Source organism: Cervus canadensis, chromosome 9 (assembly GCF_019320065.1).
Source record: "Cervus canadensis isolate Bull #8, Minnesota chromosome 9, ASM1932006v1, whole genome shotgun sequence".
NCBI classification, from domain to species: domain Eukaryota; kingdom Metazoa; phylum Chordata; class Mammalia; order Artiodactyla; family Cervidae; genus Cervus; species Cervus canadensis.
The window spans coordinates 64,303,043-64,324,440 of NC_057394.1; the positions used below are offsets into that span (position 1 = coordinate 64,303,043).

Genomic DNA, 21,398 nt, shown 5'->3' on the forward strand with positions numbered 1-21,398 from the left:
TTACCATTCCTACTATTACTGTATTAATATTGTTATTAGTATATATGAGTTAAAACAAATCTATCTCTAAAAAACAGACTCCTTTTCCATTGTTGTATACTCTAAGGCTGTGATGGCAAATGTTTAAGTTTTATGTACAATATCAGGTACTTTTTTTTTTATAGTTTTTCTTTTGAACTCATTTTATTTTTTTAAAATATTTTTTTGTAGGCTTCCCAGGTGGTGCAATTTTTTCTTTTAAACTCATTTTTTTAAATTTTATTTTTTAATTGGTGGAAAATTGCTTTATTATTTTGTGTTGGTTTCTGCCATACAACAGTGTAATCAGTCATAATTTTATATATATATATATGTATATCCCTTCCCTCCTAAACCTCCCTCCCCTCCTGCCATCCCACTGCACAGGTCATCACAGAGCACTGAGCTAAGCTCCTTGTGCTACATAGCAGCTTCCCGCTAGTTATCTTTCTCACACGTGGTAGTGTATATGGACTCTGGAAGTTGGTGATGGACAGGGAGGCCTGGCGTGCTGTGGTTCATGGGGTCGCAAAGAGTCGGACATGACTGAGCGACTGAACTGAACTGAACTGAGTGTATATATGTCAATGCCACTTTCTCAATTCACCGCATCCTCACCTTCCTCTGCAGTGTCCACAAGTCCATTCTCCACTAGGTTCATCAGTACCATTTTTCCAGATGCAACTAAGTTGCAAAAAAATTTCAGTGATTTCCCATGTACCATGAATCCAACTTCATCTATTGCTAACAACTCATACAACCATCTTGCAGTGATCAAAATCAGGCAAATAAAATTGGTGCAATGCTCTTAACTACTTACAGATCTTATTCAAATTTAGGAATATGTTATTAATACTTCCTAAGTCCTGATTGCCATGTGTTTGTTCAGGGAAGCACTCACAGGGAATGAGAGGAAGTGAGAAGAACATTTACAAGAATGAGAGGAAAACAGCTCTTGACTCGATGGAACACGGATCATGTCCTGTGTGGAGAGCCTGTGTTGAGCGAGCAGGGTCTAACTTCTTGTTTCACATTCAAATTGATCCACCAGGGCTAGAGTGCAAAGGTGGGACACATAGAGGGGTCTCCTTTCTCCCAGGGACACTTTGAGTCATTACTAAGGACAGTGTACAAATATGAAATGAGAATGAAGTCAGAGAGGAAATTTGTAAAAGTTATAGAATTACTTCAGCCTATGCAAATGTAGGGGAGCTCCAGGTGGCTCATGGTTAAGAATCTTCCTGCAACACAGGAGACTCAGGTTCGATCCCTGGGTTGGGAAGATCCCCTGGAGGAGGAAATGGCAACCCACTCCAGTATTTCTGCCTGGGAAATTCCTTGGACAGAGGAGCCTGGCAGGCTACAGTCCATGGGGTCACAGAGAGTCAGACATGATAGCGATGTATGTGTACTTTCCCTGGAAGAGATGAGTTCACACAAGTAAACCTCAGAGGGAAGGCAAATCTGAAAAGCAGTAGAGAAAGCTGTTTTTCCTCTCTCACATCCTCCCAAGATATAACCCCCAGGCCCAGATGGTTCCACATAGGACTGCCACCAAATCTTTACCAAACAGATGATCCTCAGCTTATTTAAATGGCTAAGCAGTCCAAAAAGGAATCTGATTTTTTTAAAGCCTACCAAAATACTAATTATAAAATTTAATGAAGACAACATAAAAAGAGAGCTTAGACTAATCTCACTTATGAATACTGATGTAAAGTTGTAATAAAATGATACAACTATAGTATGGCAGCAGCATATTGAAAGAATATCCCTTGGCTAAGAAGGGTTCAAACCAGGGATGCAAGACTGATTCAATATTAGAAAGCCGTTAATGTGATTTACTATATAAGTAGATCAAAAGAAATCACATAATTATATTCCTTGATGTTGTAAAGATATTTGATACAGCAAAAAAATGAGAGAAACTATCTACAAATCATATATCCAATAAGGGGCTTGTATCCAGAATATGTAAAGAACTCTTACAACCAACAAGAAGACAAGTAACCCAACTAAGAAATGGTTTAAGGCTTTGCAAGGCTTCCCTTGTGGCTCAGCTGGTAAAGAATCCACCTGCCATGCAGAGGAACTGTGTTTGATCCCTGGGATGATTCCCTGGAAATGGGAAACACTACCCACTCCAGTATTCTGGCCTGGAGAATTCATGGGCTGTATAGAGTCTCAAAGAGAATTCCATGAACTGTATAGGGTGGCAAAGAGTCAGGCATGACGTAGCAGCTTTCATTTTCACTTTCTTTTGAAGATGCATTTCTCAAAAGAAGATATATAGCCAACAAGCATGTAAAAAGATATTCAATGTCATGAGCTTTTAGGGAAATTCGGTTCCAAACCACAATGAGATACCTCTTCATGCCCCCTAAGATGGCTAAAATTAAAAAAAAAAAAAGGTAACAAGAATTGGTGAGGATGTGGAGAAATTGGAATCCTTATACACTGTGGGTGGAAATGTAGAATGGTACAGCTACTTTGGAAAACATTCTTTGGAATGTTTACTTTGGAAAACATTCTGGCTGCTCCTCAGAGCGTTAAACGTACAATAACCACATGACCCAAACACATATGGATTGATTTAGTGGATTTAGTACAGCAGAAAGTTACCATTGCATCTCCCAGCTCTTCTAATGAGTTATTTATTTATTTGGTGGCACATGCGCTCTTCGCTGGCGGCACACAGACTGTCTCGTTATGAAGGGCAGGCTCAGTCGCACTGAGGCATGTGGGATCCTAGTTCCCTGACCAGGAATCAGACCCATGGTCCCTGCTTCCTCAGGTGGGTTCTTAACCACTGGACCACCAGGGAGATCCCTTGAGTTTTAGAATCTTCATCCCTGTTCATCCATAGAGGCATAGGAGTGAGCTGGGAGCCATGGACCTGGAGAAGACCGCGTGTGTAGAGGAATCAGGAAACGTGGTGGGAGTATTTAGGAAATTCTCAAGTACTGGATGTCAGGGTTTGGTTCTCTGTTTTGGCTTTTTAAATTTTTTGATTGTCTAGAGGAGACTGAAGAAAATAATGGGGAAAATGTTTTCTTCTTTACTAGAGTATAATTGCTTTACAGAGCGGTGTTAGTTTCTGCCGCACAATAACATAAAGCAGCTTGTGTATACACACATCCGCTCTCCCTTGGCCCTCCCTCCCACCCCTCCAGGCCATCACAGAGCACCGAGCTGAGCTCCCGGTGCTAGCCGGCAGCTCCCCACTGTTTTATACAGGATAGTGTGTGTATGTCAATGCTCCTCTCTCAGTTCGTCCCATCCTTCCCTTCCCAAGAAAACGTTAATAAGGCAAATTACATTTTAAAATGCATTGGGTATATAGCTGTTCGTTTGTGTTAACTAGTGCAAAAAATTGAGGAAACACCCTTTTACTGTGTTCTAAAATTGTTATCTGATTAAGCCAAGGAGTCATTTACACATTGACGTCTGAGTGATACTCTGACATGTACCTTGCCTGGTTCACTTTTATCTTGTTAACGTGAAAGAAACTCTTAACCAACATTCGCAGGGAAATCACACACATTCATCAGCTCAGTGGCGATGTCTCATGATAACCTGGTCTTGTCAAGTGATGCACCAATTGTAACTATAGGTTGGCTATGGGTACAAGAGTTCAGCAGAACCTATGAAGGCATTCTGTGTGGCTATGTGAAATTTGAGATTAAGAATATTGTATAGTTTACTATTTTTTAGACTGGTCACAGGTAGTTTATATCAGTAAAGTTTATAGTAAACTTAGGTACATATGTATATATCCTTTTTACCCAAGAGAGCTGATTGCTAAACTTTGATCATAACATCATGTCAGGAAATTCCATGGCAGTCCAGTGGTTAGAAGCCCCTGCAGGGGGCACGGGTTCAGTCCCTGGTCAGGGATCTAAGATGCCACAAGCCATGCTGTGTGGTCAAAAAAAGAAAAAAGGAACACCACTTCTTAGGCCCCTCAAAATGTGGACAAAACCCTGGGCAAGAGTGGGGAATTTTCAACTTGGCTAAGATTGTTTCCACTCTTGATGGAATGGGAAGCCAAGATATAAATTCAGTTATAGAGAAAAGAATGTTGTATTTCTTACACTTCTCAGATCATGAACATGTTTACAATTTGTACCTATTTCTCATCTGAAAGGTCTTAGTCGATTAAGAAGCTTCTGGGACTGGAGTGCCCTGTGTTTCTGCCTGCAGTGGCATGTCCCCACACGGGGGATGAGCGGGCTTCCAACCCTGTTGGAACAATATTGATGGTTCGCTCTCGGTCCTGACACATAAGAGAAGTCGATGAGGGTCAGTGAGTCCTGAAGCAGACATAAATCCCGAGGCTGCCTCACATAACCCTTGAACTTTCAGCAGCTGCTGCCTTAAAGTAATTGGCTGAGTTGTTGGGAGTGAGGGTGGAGGGAATTGGGGATGCTGGGGGCTCTATAGAATCGAGACCTTTAAATGGACTCCATAATTTCCATTCCACTCTTAAGGCTGCCCTGGAAATTTATAGACTATGGTTTGGAAATCATTACAAGTACTGGACATGTTTTTTGTGCCTGCAGATCAGTGGAATGAGAATCTCTGAATGTTCTAACAAATGCCCTAGATAAATCAGACGTGCCTGGTAGAGACAGAGAGCCATGTCTCTCAGGGGTTTTGCCAGGCATAACTCCTGACTGTGGGCAGTTCAGCTGCTTCAAGACTGCAAGCAAAGTTTCAGCCAAGAGCATCAGTCCTTTGGGCCATGTTCCTCTAGCCTGGCTGAAACTCAAGTCAGGGGACACCGGACTTAAAAGTGCCCAAGGGGCTTCCCCGAAAGAGTCCTACCTTCATACTGACCTTGTAAAATGTTTAAAATATATTACTTTTTAAAAAAGGAAGGTAAGACCATATATGCATAATGCTATTTAATACTCTTATTGTAAAAAATACAGTCAAACATATTGCATTAACATTTTGCTGGAAGCACAAATACCAGAATTGTGGTGATCACTGGGTGGGATTGATTATAGGCAATTTTTTTCTCTTGGTGGTTTTCTATATTTTATAAGCATCCTTACAGAGCATGTGCTGGTTTTGTCATTAGAAAAATAAATGCTATTTTTCAAATAATGTGTGTATCAGGGAGAGAGGAAGAAAGAGAGGGAGAGAAATGAAACAAAACATAAACATTAAAAAAAAAAACCCATTTAGAACTCCTTTTGGCAGCTGGGTCCAGGGTGGTCCCTTGGCCATGAGCCCCCTGTTGGAGCCAGGCCTGACCCACAGCACCCAAAGTTTCTAAAAGACTGAGAAGTCCTGGGGTAACAAACTGAAGGCGCGATTCAGCAAGGGTGGCTAAGAAGCCATCAGCTTGGACCACAGTGGCCCGCAGCCAGCGTTCTGGACCTCCTGGCAAACCAGGCTCTACAAGGATAGCTGGTAGAGATGCCAGCCCCTCCGGTTGCTCAACTCAACACCCTCCTTTCAATGAAAGTAAGAGACAACCATCTTCAGCCGTGTCCCATGTCCATTAGGGACGCTCCGCAGTGGCTAGCTGGCTGAACAGATGGATGCACTTCTGTTCTGCACAAGATAGGAGACTGCTTCCACTCTGGGCGTGGGTGAGGAATGGTTTGCACCAGAATCACACATATATCTCGGCTCTTGCACGTGTTGTTGGGCTGATATACTGCTGCCGCAAACCACTCTAGATACTTAAAATCCAGGAGGCATTTTTCAAACTCTGCTTCCAGTGGCTGGTATTTGGGGGCTTAGACATGGGGTATTGATGTGTCCTGGAATCAGAGCATATCGCTCTCAGAAAATAGAAAAGTACTGCAACCCACATAGGACTGGAATTTTAGCCTAGCGTTTGCATGGAGCCCGTCAATTTCTCACTTCTAGGCTCAGAGTTGGAGGCAAACATTTAGAGAACTAATGTGCTGCTCTACTCATGTGGATGATAGACATCTAGAGTTGATGCTCTTCCAAAATGATTATTTTGAAGAGATTCTTCTGCTAAAATTTGACTGTGAGTTGTCACTACTGATTCACTTACAGGCATCTCTGGAGATATGAAGCAACAAACTTTACAAACTTCCCTGGGCTCCCTGGTTCATTGTCTTTAGAGTGAGGGTCTGCATGTACAGCCTGAAAGAGCCTAGAATAGACTCTCCAGAAACCAGGCACAGAGTCGGAAAGAAAGAGAACCAACAGCACACTTGTCTGTATCTTTCTCCTTGGCTTCTGCAGGAATACGCTGAGGAGCTATTCTATTATGCTCAGGGGCAGTAAAATAGGGAAGTAAGTTAAGAGTGTGAATTTTGGAGACATGGATTTGAGTCCTGGTTTAGCTGTTCATTTGCTGTGCAACCTAGGGAAAGTCACTTAACGTCTCTGAGCTTCCTACGTAAAACCAAGACAGTAAGAGAATTCTGTCATAGGGTGAATTTAAGGAAAAGAGAAAGTCCTGTACCACAGCACATTGTCTGGGGCAGAAGAGTTGCTCATTGGTGTTGGTAGTGGTGATGGTGATGGTGATGGTGGTTGTGGTGAAGGTTTTTGGAACTTAAAGGCAGGACTAGTTGGAGGGGGTGAAGGGTGGTGGTAGTTGGTACTCTGGCCAGAAGGGAGGCAATGAACAGGAGAGAATGTTTTCAGCCTAACTAGATTTTGAAAACTCTGTAATGAGGCTTTGTTTATAGGACAAATAGATGTTCTGGAAAAGTATTTTTAGTGCCTTCTAAATGGCACCTCCTATGGGTGACTTTTCTAATTTCAGGAAACCATTATCAGGGTCTTAGGGCTATGAAACTGTGGTCCTGGTGTACTTCCTGTCCTGAAGTTCCTTGCAGACAGGGAATAACTACTTCTGTTGTCACCTGCTCCAATTTCTCCTTCCAAAGCTTCCCAGAGCCATCCTATCCTGGAGCTTGCTCCTCTTGGTTTAACTGCCGTTTCTCATGTCCATCAGCCTCTACTTACGTAGGACTCGGAGGTCATTTGGGGGAAGGTCTTGCAAAAGGGAAGGTGCTTCTGTCTCTGGGGAACCAGGGAACGTCTAACCTGGTCCTGCTGTGAGGATGGCTCTGGACTTTCAGTGATTCCTCAGCTGTCAGTTTGGGAGAGTTAGATCACCTGGAGAGGGACAGCTCACCTGGGGAGGGCTAGGTCTCCTGGGAGAGAGGGATCATCTGGGCTTGGATGCCAGGGACACATTCAGAGAACAGGAGCCAGGCTCACGCTGTGCGCTCTTTTTGGCCCAGAGCCGCTCATCCAGAGTACACCTCCCAGCACGGGTGGAGATGGAAAAGAAACCAGTGGGTCACGTCGGGCAGACCAAGGACTCTGAGGAGGAGCTGCCAGTGGGCTCCCAAGCTGCCTGATGCAGAAACGTGACCTGAGGTTGATCGTGCAGGGCCAGGCTTGGAGATGGGTTCCAAGCTCGCTAGTTTTCCCAGGGTGTTCACTTTCAGGATCTCTTTTTGTCCTCACCTACACCCTAGGATCGTTGATTCAATGGACATGAGTTTCAGCAAATTCTGGGAGATAGTGGAGGAACAGGAAGCCTGGCATGCTGCAGCCCAAGGGGTTGTAAAGAGTCGGACATGACTGAGCAACTGAACGACAATAACACCCCAGAAGAGAGGACGGACACCCCCCTGAGCCCATTTCACACAGCTTGGACAGGGTGATGGTCCCATTCCTAGTTTATCCTTTTTTTTTTTTCTCCTGAAAGAGGTTAAAAACAGTGCCTGCTGAAGAATTCCCCAAGGACTTTGTTAACCACATCCCATTACTCTTCACAGTCATTGTGGAGCAGTGGGTGGCTAATATTACAATGATTATGACGATCATTATCATGACATAGACTCCCTGGGAATCTGTGGCACAGTTTTCTCGCTTCCATACCTTTCTGTGGCACATACTGGGGGCACGAGTGTCTGTATGTATATGTATGCATGTGTGCGTGCCAAGTTGCTCAGTCATATCCAACTCTTTGTGGCCCTGTGGCCTATAGCCCACACAGTCCAGGCTCCTCTGTCTATGGGATTCTCCAGGCAAGAATACTGGAGTGGCTTGCCATGTCCTCCTCCAAGGGATCTTCCTGACCCAGGGATCGAGCCTGTGTCTCTTACATCTCCTGGGTTGGCAGGCAGGTTCTTTACCACTGGTGACACCTGGGAAGCCCATGTATATGTATAGATATATCGATACATAGATAGGTAGATCCTGTTGGTTCTGCAAGGAGATCCAACCAGTCAATCCTACAGGAAATCAGTCCTGAATACTCATTAGAAGAACTGATGCTGAAGCTGAAACTCCAATACTTTGGGCCACCTGATGCAAAGAACTGACTCATTGAAAAAGACCCTGATGCTGGGAAAGATTGAAGGCAGGAGGAGAAGGGGATGACAAAGGATGAGATGGTTGGATGGCATCACTGACTTGATGGACATGAGTTTGGTGATGGACAGGGAAGCCTGTGCTGCAGTCCATGGGGTTGCAAAGAGTCAGACACGGCTGAGCAACTGAACGGAACTGATTGGTTCTGTTCTCTGGAGAATCATGATTAATACATGTGGCATATTTTTTTTTTTTTTTCTTTTATTAAAAATATGGAACGCTTCACGAATTTGCGTGTCATCCTTGCGCAGGGGCCATGCTAATCTTCTCTGTATCGTTCCAATTTTAGTATATGCGCTGCCGAAGCGAGCACCATATTTTTATAACGATAAAATATCATTATCTTTAGGTTCATTTGAAAGTATTACATCTTATCTACCGGGAAACACCATGCTTTCTGGCTTTTTCTGTTGATCACAGGTGTTCACAGTATGATCCCAGAGGGCTTGGTAGGAAAAAAAAAAAAACTACAGCCCTGAATTCCATGCCTGCCCCGGCCTGCTGAGTCTCAAGAGTCTAGACAAGTCAATCAACTTCCTGGGAATCAGTTTCTCCATCTGTCACACAGCTGACGGCAGCAGTTAAGGTGACTTGGCAGCACAGGGAGCCTGATAATAAAAATGACAACAGGTACTACTTAGAGAACTCTTTCCAGGAGCCAGGCCTCACATGAAGCACGCCATACGCAGCCTCTCCTTTCATTCCCACAACAAAGCCACAAGTTAGGCATCATCACCAGCCCCGTTCTAGAGATGAGGAAACCGAGGCACAGAGAAACGTCGCTGCATTGCCCAGGTTCACACAGGAGGTTGGAGGCAGGAGTGAAGCCAGGCAGCCTTCCTGCTAGACCTGCATTGAGACCGAGGACCGTGGTTGAAGCCCCCTCTGTGCGTGCTAGGTCACTTCAGTCATGGACTGCAGCCCGCCAGGCTCCTCTGCCCATGGAATTCTCCAGGCAAGAATACTGGGTTAGGTTGCCATGCCCTCTTCCAGGGGATCTTCCCAACCCAGGGATCGAACCCAGGTCTCCTGCATTGCAGGCAGATTCTTTGCTGTCTGAGCCACCAGGGAAACCTGAGAATACTGGAGTGGATAGCCTCTCCCTTCTCTATTGGAACTTCCCAACCCAGGAATCGAACCTGAGTCTCTTATGTCTCCTGGACTGGCAGGCAGGCTCTTTACCACCACACCCCATGGGAAGCCCCCTCTGGTTTGCATCTGTTCTGCACCACCCCATCACTCTGCTCCAGGGGAAAGAAAGGCCACAGGAAGGGTGCCCTGTGCTCTGGCAACCTGCTGGCCCCTGGTTCTACCAGCCTCTTTATCTCAGCATCCTGGTGACCAGACCAGACTGGCATGAAGACAGTGAAGTGAGGCTTAACTGGTGTTCATATCCCAGCAGAAGTAAGGGAGCCCCGTATTTCCACTAACCTGTGGAGTGGGAAATTATGTGTATGCGTCTATTTTTTAAAATGTTGTTTTAAATTAGAACAGCTGAGTCATAAAAGCCTTGCAGGAACAGCATTTGTCCGGGTGTAAATGTCAACAAAACCCCCAGGACAGCAGCCCTCTGGGGTGCGCCCTCTAATTACACTTGCTCTGAGCAGTCACGGAGCGCCCCCTCACCTTCGCTTGCCTCGCCTCACCGAGATGCTGAAGGCTCATGGGGCTGCTCTCTTCAAAGCACAGAGGTTTGGGATGTGGGCTTCCACCTGCCCCAGGCCCACAGATATTAGGGGCAGGTCTGCTCGATGGCGATGGTGCCTAGTGATTCTTAGGTCCTTCCGGGTACCCACTGCCCTGCTTCTCACCTCCTTCCCTGAGTAACCTGGGGAGAAGAGACTCTCCATCAGGGCCACTTCTGTGAGAGTCTCTGGGTTCCCTGAGGCTTCTCTTTCCCCTCCTCTCCCAGATCCTGGGGTCCTTGGAGCAGCCTCACTGGGGACTAGCCAGCTGTGGGGCTTCCTCCTAACATGCTGCTGCCGATCCTGTTTCCTGGGGGCCCATCCCTGCCCCTGGGCCTTTGCACCACACATTCTGTCTTCCTGGAAAGTCCTGTCCTTCCCAAACTCTCCCGGCCAGGCTCCGTTGCTCCTCCGGTATGTTCCCCTCTGTGCCTTGTACACAGATGTGTGCATGCGTGTTCAGTCGCTCAGTCATATCCTACCACTTTGTGACCCCATGGACTGTAGCCCTCCAGGCTCCTCTGTCCATGGGGATTCTCCAGGCAAAAATTCTGGAGTGGGTTGCCTTGCCCTCCTCCAGGGGATTTTCCTGGCCCAGGGATCGAACTCGCTTCTCCTGCATTGGCAGGCAGATTCTCTACCATGAGCCACCAGGGAAGCCCTCTAATTAATGACACAAAGATGCAAATTACAAGCATGCGTTATTTTAGTGGCTCTGTAGCCCTCTTAATTTTATCATCACCTAGATAGGGCCCCCAGGAAATACCTGTTTGTGATGATTTGGTTGGTAATCAGTGAAGTGGGGCAGAAAAGCAGCGAAGGGGAGGATCTGCAACTCAGCAAGCTGGGTAGGAAGAGAGAGCAGAACAAATGTGCCCTGTGAGATGCCTGGGGGTTCTTCTTCACGAGCCAGATTGATGTCTGGTTCTTATCTTTCAGCACCACCCTCCAGGATGCAGGGCTGAGGGCCTGGAGAGGGGGCAGAATGATTTATGTGGGCCATCAGCAGCGGTTACAGGGAATGCATCATACCTGTGTGCTCTTTGCTGGGACTACATGCTTCTGCTCTTGGAGCATCTGTCCGCAGCTGCAGGGGACATGTGGGACCCAGGGCATCTCGGAGGAGTCTAGGTCCTGGAGTTGCCAGTCCAGGCTCCCCGGGTTAGTCTAAGAGCCTGCCAGCTACTCACTACTTTCTGAAGACACCGAGGTCTCGACTCTCATCTGTCTGTTATCCCGCTCCTGTAACTGGGGAACCATGGGCAGAAAAATTGCAGTCTTTCTGGAATGTGATTTGGGGACTTGTTTTTCAACTCTGTTGTAAATTTCTTAGAGGTGAATATGTGCATTTGTGCTTACTCACTTCGGTCGTGTCTGACTCTTGGCAACCCCATGGACTGTAGCCCACCAGGCTCCTCTGTCCATGGGATTCTCCAGGCAAGAATACCGGAGTGGGTTGCCATGCCCTCCTCCAGGGGATCTTCCTGACCCAGGGATCAAACCCATGTCTCTTAAGTCTCCTGCATTGGCAGGTGGGTTCTTTGCCAGTAACACCACCTGGGAAGCCCAGAGGTTTTTTAAATATATTACCCTGGTAATCACTCATTACTTTTTCAAAGTGTAGGCAGACCTCAGAGAGATTGCCAGCCAGGCATGATAAAGAGAATATTGCAATAAAGCAAGTCACATACAGTTTTAAATTTCCCAGTGCATATAAAAGTTTACACTATACTGTAGTCTATTAAGTGTACATGAGCATTATGTCTAAAAGAGCAATGCACATACCTTAATTTAAAAATAGTTTATTGCCGAAAAAGTACTAACCATCCTCTGATAATTCAGGGTTGCCACAAAGCTTCAAACCTTCCATTTGTAAACAACACAAAATCTGTGCAGCATACTAAAATGAGGTATACCTGTATAGTAGGCAGCATGTTGGATCACATGGAAACACTCTGAGTTAAATGGGTTTGTTTTATAACTAAACAAACTGCATTTGAACTTGAATCTTTTCTGATCTAAGCTTTAGCTCTGAATTATTACTCAAGAGTGATTAATGCCATGGAAAAGTGAGCTGAAGTTTTCATTATCAAGTGAGCACATAGAGAGAAAGAGAGAGAATGGTGGGGGGAAGCAAAATTAATTGATATTTATAAGAATTGCCTCTGGGATGTAAGATTATGGGCCATTTAAAATTTTAATATTCTTATTGGCAAAGTTTGAAAATGAACGTGTATTTTTCATACAATCAGGCAAATGTTATTTTTAGAAGAGTCAGTATCCTCAGTACAGTTGACAAATATTTGTTATGTGAGAGCGGGGTGTGCACAGACATGGGGGATGGACACTCATCCTTATTCTGAAACAGGAGGAGCTGGTCTGAAAGCTACTGTGCTCTCCAACTCCACCTCCTGCCCCCATGGCCTCTATCCCAGCCTTAAATATTACCTCCATGCAGTTCTGTTTATTTCCTTTATTAAAGAGCAAATGCAGGCTGCAGGTCCTCGTAGATGTCTGTACTCGGGTTGCCCTAGAGAGGGATAAGCCCGAGGGATTCTTCTAATCCGCAGGACAGACAGCTTCTCCTTTGGTTTAACTGGTCCCTTCTGCTGTTGATGTTCAGTCACTGACTTGTGTCTGACTTTTTGTGACCCCATGGACTGTAGCCCGCCAGGCTCCTCTGTCCATGGGATTTCCGAGGCAAGAATACTGGACTGGGCTGCCCTTTCTTCTTCCAGGGGGTCTTTCTGACCCAGGGATTAAACCTTCATTTCCTGCATTAGCGGGTGGATTCTTTACCACTGAGCCACCGAAGAAGCCCTTCTGCTGTAGCTTCAAGCTATTAGCTCTTCTTTGAACCTCAGTTGAAGGTGGGCACCATATTCCATAATAGTGTTGGGTCTGTTTGCATAATAACAGAATCACAACTCATATTTGCCTGAAGCTTCCGAGTGGCGGTTTCTCAGGTTTCTCTGCTCAGCTGATTCGCCTGGGGAGCTTTTACTGCCCCACCCACCCCTGCCTGTTGGCTTAATTAGCCTGGGGTGCCCCCCCTACTTCTGGAGGCTTGTGAAGGCTCCCTGGGTGATTCTGATAGACAGCCAGTGCTAAGAAGTGCTGCTTCCAAGTTTTTAAAGCACTGGTCTACTATTTTAGCTGATCCTCAGAACCGCTAGAGGCAAGGCAAGTCTGCCCCAGTTTCTGAGGTAAGTCTTTTTATAGCCACTACTTTAGCAACCTTAAGTCTCACGTTCTACCTCTGGAGTTTTTCCAATTTTCTTTTCTTTTGTGAAACCTACAGTTGATATGCCTTCCAGCTTTAAAATACTCCAATTACCTGAATGTTAACTCTCAGCTCTAGAGAGCTTGGTCTGTTCCCGTGATCCCCCTAAGCACTGGCAAGACTTTAGCCTCAGCCTTTTACTATCCATGAAATTAAAAGATGCTTGCTCCTTGGAAGAAAAGCTATGACAAACCTAGATAACATATTCAAAAGCAGAGACATCACTTTGCCAACAAAGGTGGTTTTTCCAATAGTCATGTACAGATGTGAGAGTTGGACCATAAAGAAGGCTGAATGACGATGTTTTCAAATTGTGGTGCTGGAGAAGACTCTTGAGAGTTCCTTGGACTGCAAGGAGATCCAACCAGTCCATCCTAAAGGGAATCAAGCCTGAATATCCATTGGAAGGACTGATGCTGAAGTTGAAGCTCCAATACTTTGGCCACCTGATGTGAAGAGCTGGCTCATGGGAAAAGACCCTGATGCTGGGAAAGATTGAAGGAGGGAGGGGAAGGGGGCAATAGAGGATGAAATGGTTTGATGGCATCACCAACTCCATGAACATGGATTTGAGCAAACTCTGGGAGATAGTGAAGGACAAGTAAGCCTGGCGTGCTGCAGTCCATGGGATCACAGAGAGTCAGACATGACTTAGCAACTGAACAACAACTTTTACTATCCAAAGACACCAGGAAGCTTTGCCTACTCCCCTCCACCCACATTATCCTTCCCTACCCTTAAGACAAGAGGTCCTCAGATACACATGCCTTCAACACAAGCAGATACCGTGAAAATGTTCATCTGGTGGTTTAATCCCATCAACCCACAGTGGGGAGGGGGAGAGGGGTGGGTGACCCTGGTTTGTATCAGGAGTGTGTCCGCCCCACCTGTCACCTTGGGTGCCTTGCTTCCTGCTCTGAGCCTCAGTCTATCCCTCTGTAATGTCATCAGGACGTTGTTTTGCTGGCCTACATAGTAGACCCTACAAAGTTCAAAGACATGTTTTCTTCCATTTTATCTCCGCTCGCTATAACTTAGGGCAATTTTTACATCCTGTTTTATGAACCAGGCAAATTTGACTTAAAGAGGTTTAAGTGACTTGTTCAGAATCACACAAATAGAAACCGGCAGAACTTGGTTTTGAAGTCAATTCCTATTAGTTCCAAGCCCTTAATTCATCTCATTGTGCCATATTAAGTTCCCTGAACATGTCAATTATGTTCTCCGCCCCGGAGGGTTGTCAGTGGGACTGAGCGTGATAAGGCCCAGGAGCAGGCAGGGCACCTGGCCCATCTTGCAGTCACTAAAGCGTTGTTATTAATAAAAACAGTAACAGGGACCACGGCCCCACCACGCACTGTGTTCCCCACATCTTCCTTCTCTCCCATCTCTGTATGGTCAAAGGTTCTGGGCCTGATCTCATCTAACTAAAGCACAATCTCTGGGGGTGGTGCCCAGGTTTGGGCATTTTTCCCCCTTCTTTTAAAGATTGCTAGCTGAGTCTACCATGCAGGCAGGGTTGGAAATCACTTGATAAAATCTTTCTGGACCCCTAGACTACATCACACAGAGCCTGGAATGTAAAGAAAGTGGGGTCATGGATTTATAAAAATAATGCACTGGAACTGGAAAATCCAGCTATAAATTCTGCTCTACCACTTATTAGAGAAAAGGACTTATTCTCTCTGAGCCTCAGATTCCTCACTTTAAAAAAACAAAAATAGAAAACAGGCTGTCCTCTCGTGTCTGTAGGGCTGGGCTGAGAAATTGGGAGACTTGGCCTGTGCAGGCATGCTCACGTCCTTGCATGCCAGTATGCGGTACCCGGTTGGGCGCTAGGATAGCATCACTAAATATTTAGTGATTTCACAAGATCTTGCCTACCCATCTATTCTTCACCCTTAAAGATGAAGCCAGGAGAAATAAATAAGAAATATAATTGCGTCTCACACTTCAGGACTCCCCAGGCAGCTCGCATTAATAGGTCTCTTCAGCTGTCGTCTAAGTGCTAATAATTCCTGGGCGTTTTGATGGTAGCGCTTTCTCCCAGAGATGAATTGACCCCAGCTAAGAGCCCAGCTCCTTCCCAAATCTCATTACAATCAGCCTTGATGGCAGACAGGCTTCAGAATGTAACAAAATTAGAGCTTTTAAATCATTATCTCAACTCTAGGAGTGTCACATTAATAAATGGGAAGGAAGATGATAGAGAAAGGCAGAGAAGGGATTGCAGCCTCCATGACAGAGCCTCACATCACACTGCTCATCATTAAACACAGGAAGGGGAACCGATTTCACCAAAGCCAGGAGCCTTGCTCCCAGCCAAGTCACAGTGATGTGCTCAGCGCTAAATCTGAACTGACCTTTTCACACCTTTGTAAATTAGTGCTCTAGCTGACTCGCTTCTCCCAGTTCACTTTCCTACTGAAGGTAACGGTGTGTGCATGCTAAATTGCTTCAGTTATGTCCGACTCTGTGCAGCACTATGGACTGTAGCCCACCAGGCTCCTCTGTCCTTGGGATTCTCCAGCCAAGAATACTGGAGTGGGTTGCCATGCCCTCCTCCAGAGGATCTTCCCAACCCAGGCATCGAACCCTAGTCTCTGATGTCTCCTGCATTGTCAGGCGGGTTCTTTATCCCTAGCTCCACCTGGGAAGGTCATGGTAGAGGGAAAAGAAAAAGTCAATGTCTTTTATGAAACATCTTGGTGAACAGTAAGTGACTTAGGAGGCAGCCCTTTCTGTTGCTGCAATGACTTTCCCTCTCGCTGCTTTCTGGAGCTTCTGAGCCTCTCATCACCTGTCCATTCATTCCACTACCATCAGTGCACACCTGTCACACGTGAAGTACCAGGTAGACCCTGCGGAGCATCCGAAGATGAAAACCGGGTCATGTTTCTACGTCCTACTTATCTCCCAGATAGATTGAGTTTCCCACCACCCAGCCCTCTCCCAAGTGTGTGTCCTTGGCATTTTTTTTCTGGATATTTTTGATGCTTCTAGAGGGCCTTCTGCCAGCATTCTCTCTCCTGAGTTGAAGACACCTCTTTCCACTCCCGGACCCCACCCAGAGACAGTTATTGGAGAAGCTTCTTCTTCCCCCAGCCACACACAGCCTCTGGGCTTTGTCATTATCCTGGTTTGTCCATAGGATGACCCTCTCCCCTGCTCCCTCCTTACTCCTGCACTCATCCTCTAAGACCCAGCTTTCCTCCAGAGGCTCCCCACACATGCAGACAAAACCCAGGACACTCAGGGGTCCCTGCCTTCCTCCCTCAGGCTCCCAACACCCCAGCCCCAAAGCTTTCCTTCTTGGTTTCATCTTAGCCTTTCCCCCAACGATGTTTTCCCCCAAGCCTTGCAGGGCTGGTTCTGGAAACTTTCTCTTCATTTAAATTTGAACTCACATGCTATTTATTTAAAGAAGGGGTGACTCAATTCATTGTTGTCGTTCAGTCCCTAAGTCATGTCTGACTCTGTGACCCCATGGACTGCCGCACACCAGGCTTCCCTGTTCTTCACTATCTCCCGGAGTTTGTTCAGACTCATGTTCATTGAGTTGATGATGCCATCCTGCCATCTTATCCTCTGTCACCCCCTTCTATTCTTGCCCTTAATCTTTCCCAGCATCAAGGTCTTTTCCAATGAGTCAACTCTCCACATCAGGTGGCTAAAGTATTGGAGCTTCAGCTTCAGCATCAGTCCTTCCAATGAATATTCAGGGTTGATTTCCTCTAGGATGGACTGGTTTGATCTCCTTGCTGCTCAAGTTAATACATATGTTTATTTACTTGAATTTTATTTTTCTTCCTCCCTGGACTAGATTGAGATCAGCCCCGTGAGATCAAGAACCTGTTTATCTTATTCATTAATATGTCCCCAGAGCCTAGGACAATGCTTGATACATTCTATGTGTTAAATAAATATTTTAATGAATGGATGGACGGCTCAACCACCTTCTCTACAAGCCCTCCAAGTTATGTTATTATAGGAAATCTATGCTTTCTCTTATCACTCTCCTCCTGTCTGTGTTGCAGCCTTTATTAGCCATTAGTGGACTGTACCAAAATCAGAGTTCTTAGCCATTGACATCCTTAAATACACTTGCTCAAATTGGAACAATGGATTTGCCTTCCAGGACTTTACCTTCCCACAGGAGGGGAGAGGCATCCTCAGAAAGACCTCAGTCTTCTGCGTGAGCTGTAAGTGCCCTAAAGGGAAGAGGTGAGGAGTCACAGGGCCACGGGCCATGCCTGGGCTTCAAAGTCTGCCTAGCTGCCCACAGTCCTGGGGTGACAGACACCCCAGATTGATACCCAAGCCAACCATAACCTCAAGATTCCCTCAGACTGTTTCTGGGAGACATACATGTGGACTGGGATGAACTCAGGGCACTAGATTTGTCCATGGGGTAATCAACAGCCTTAGGACATAATACCAGTTCTATTTTCTTCATGGTTAAGAGTAGTTCATGGCAGCTTGATGGCCATTTACAGCTCTGAGCCAATCACTGTTCTTTGTTTCCATGCCCTGGCAGTTCTGGGTGGCTCTGTGACCAGCTCTGGTCAGTGAAATGTAAGGGCCGCCGTTTGGAGGGGGGCATTCTGAGAAAGCTTTCGCTTTCCCTTTTGGGGTATACTGTCACCCCTCTCCTTCTATTTGTCCTGAATGAAGTCAAGATGGCTGGAGCTACAGCAAGCATATTGTAACTATGAGGCTATGTACCCTGACACAAAGGGCAAGAGAATCACAGAGAGACCAAAACTGACATTTTGAGAACCGAAACTAATGCTGGAAACTACCTACTCTTAGGCTTTGTTTTGTGAGAAAAACAGACCTATATTTCTTCAAGCTACTTCAGTTCAGTTCAGTTGCTCAGTCGTGTCTGACTCTTTGTGACCCCATGGACTGCAGCACACCAGGCTTCCCTGTCCATCACCAACTCCCGGAGCCTGCTCAAACTCATGTCCATCGAGTCAGTGATGCTATCCAACCATCTCATCCTCTGTCGCTCCCCTTCTCCTCCTGCCTTCAATCTTTCCCAGCATCAGGGTCTTTTTCAATGAGTCAGTCCTTTGCATCAGGTGGCTAAAGTACTGGAGCTTCAGCTTCAGCATCAGTCCTTCCAATGAATATTTAGGACTGGTTGCCTTTAAGATTGACTGGTTTGAGAGTCCCCTGGACTGCAAAGAGATCAAACCAGTCAGGCTACTTACTGATGCTTAATTATTCTGTTATTTGTTAACGGATAGGGAACTATACAGACATGTCTAGTCCAGGCCTGGAGCTGATACAGAAGGTCATGGAATTCTCAGAGGGATTGGGAAAAGTACTAGACAGCAGAGGATGAAACCAAGAACTGGCAGCTTGCTCCTGGGACAGACACGTAAGTCCCGTAGGCTTCAGGAGATGCCTAAGCTCCTGGCTACATCTTGCTCTGGTTAAAAAGCACCAGTAGGGTGCTCTCGGGTCTGACTACATGAAACCAAAGTGATATTCCCCTTCCAACTCATTGCCACCTCTCTCAATACAACTTTTTGTTTTATCAGTCTTTCCCACCATATAAAGCCCTCTTTCCTTCCACAGTTCTTTGCCGCTCCTTCACTCAAGGCTGGCTTCATGGACATCAGAAATGTCCAGGGACACAGGGTTCTGCACTTAAAATGGTCTCAGGCTTGATTTAATGCACTACGGTCACTGCTGTGAAATTCTTAAATTAAAAAAATTTTTAAAAAAATTCTATTAATATTTATTTTTAAAGTATAGTTTATTTACAATATAATATCGGTTTCAGGTGTAGCACGTAGTGCTGCAGTATTTTTTTTTTACAGATTATACTTGATTAAAATTTATTACAAGATAGTGGCTATAATTCCCTGTCTTATTATATCTTTGTTGCCTGTGTGGGAGGGAGGCACAGGAGAGAGGGACTGTATGTATACCTAGAGCTGATTCACTTTGTTTGACAGCAGAAACTAACAGAACATAGTAAAGCAACTGCACTCCAATAATAAAATGTAAAAAATAGAAATTCTTAATTTTTTAACATTGAGTTCTAGATTTTGACTTTGATCTGTGCCTCGAAAGTTATGTAACCAGTCCTGCCTCTGCTTACAGACTTCGACTTTGGGCCATGTCTTAGCTTCTCTGAACCTCAGTTTCCTCAGCTGTAAAATGAGAATAATCCTAACTCATTTGCCTGGTTGTTGGTGGACTTCATGAGACCTTAGCAGAGCCGCTCCACCATGCCTGGCCTGCTTGAGTGCCCTGTTCTAGTTCCTTGTCTGCCTGACTTCCTACTGCGGTTGATTGCATCCACGTCCATCTCCAATGATGAAGTTCACTTTCCTGGTTCGTCATTTAGGAGTTTGATGCTTGGTAAGCTCTTTGAGGGTTGAGATCCTCTTCATTTCCTCCATGGCACCTGGGATGGTCCCTTGTCCTTGGCATCACCTGGTAAAGTTTTGATGATGTATGGGTGCTATTATGGAAGCTTCTAGAACTCTAGGAGAAGCCTACTTCTCCTTTAGAAGTTGAATTTAGAGAAGAGCAGAATTTAACGCCAGTATTACAAAGAAGAGGCTTCTTTGGTGGCTCGGTGGTAAAGAATCCGCCTGCCAATGGAGGAGCCGCGGGTTCAGTCTCTGGGTTGGGAAGATCCCCTGAGGAAGGAAATGGCAACCCACTCCAGTATTCTTGCCTGGGGAATTCCAGGGACAGAGGAGCCTGGCGGGCTATAGTCTATGGGATCACAGAGTCGGACACGACTTAGTGACTGAGCGCGCGCGCGCACACACACACACACACACACACACACACACACACACACAACAAAGAAGGCATAGGCGATATTTTGTGAGACTCAAATTGCTATCCTCACTTGGCTGACCTAATATAAAACAGTCAAAATCTCCTCTCTACCTCCTCTGAGCTTCCCAATGGAATTAGATTAGAGCTGAGACATTACCATAAGGAATGAAATGCAGCCAGGACCAGGCCTCTTTTGGGGCTGGGGTGAATTCCACCACAAGAGCAATAAAGGTCTTTGTCAATAAGCCCGTTTCCATAGCGGGCTCCAGTTTCCCTGAGGATTGAATTCCAGTCGTGTCCCAGAAGCCTGATGGCCCACTAGCCCCAAGTGTGGTTTCTAAGAAATCAGTCAGTGAAAATGAGTGGAATTGACAGAATAGTTAGACGAAGGAGAGTTTTGGACAGAAATAACTCATTTTGTTGCATTTAGAAAAAATATACCTTCAACAAATCTGTTTAAAGTTTTAAGCATTTTAATAAGCACCAGCTGACATAGCTGATGCACAAGCAGTTAATGTAGCTGATATAATTTGATAACCACCAGTGATGAAGCACTCTCGAAGCGCACCTCCTCCCTGCCCCCCGCGGTGTCGTGAGGTAAGGAGTTGACCTTACCCACTACACAGCGAGTAAATTAAGGTTTTTGTTTTTGTATGTGTTACTTTTTCCCATTTAATTTTTTTTTCAAGTTGATATGTCGTATTTTGATTTTTAGTCAAGAAAGTTTCTTGTCCTCTTTTTGGCTGCATAACAATCAGGGATCTTAGTTCCCTGATCAGGGATCGAACCCTTTCCCCCTGCGGTGGGGGCATACAGTCTTAACCTCTGGACTACCAGGGAAGCCCCAGTAAACTGAGATTTAAGGGGATAAGTAAATTGCCCAAGGGCATGGAGCTGGCCAGCCCCAGGCTGACTGACTCCCCAACTGCTCCTGTGTGAAGTACATTTACCTCAAATGCAAAGCTTGGAGAATGTTAATACACGCATGACCCAGTAACCACCACTCTAATCAGGATGTGGAACACTTCCAGCATTCTAGAAGCTTCTGTCAATACCCCCCACCCCCACCCTTCCCAGTAATTCCTCCTCTGACATAAATTAGTTGGAGGCAAAACAATCTTGCTGGTTTCTTTGCCTGCATTTGTTCCTCAGAGAAGACAAGAGGTGCTTCTGTCTCTCAACCCTGCTAATAAAATCCATACATATCATATGTG

At 45.6% G+C, this 21,398-nt stretch overlaps 1 protein-coding gene and 1 non-coding gene across 2 annotated transcripts in view; both read right to left on the reverse strand.

Moving 5' to 3' along the window:
• Positions 1–21,398, reverse strand: part of SIAH3 (siah E3 ubiquitin protein ligase family member 3) — a 70,563-nt gene that overhangs the window by 25,771 nt on the left and 23,394 nt on the right. The window lies entirely within an intron of this gene.
• Positions 8,613–8,719, reverse strand: LOC122447720. Its single transcript, XR_006271369.1, has one exon. It is a non-coding gene; the product is annotated as a U6 spliceosomal RNA (small nuclear RNA).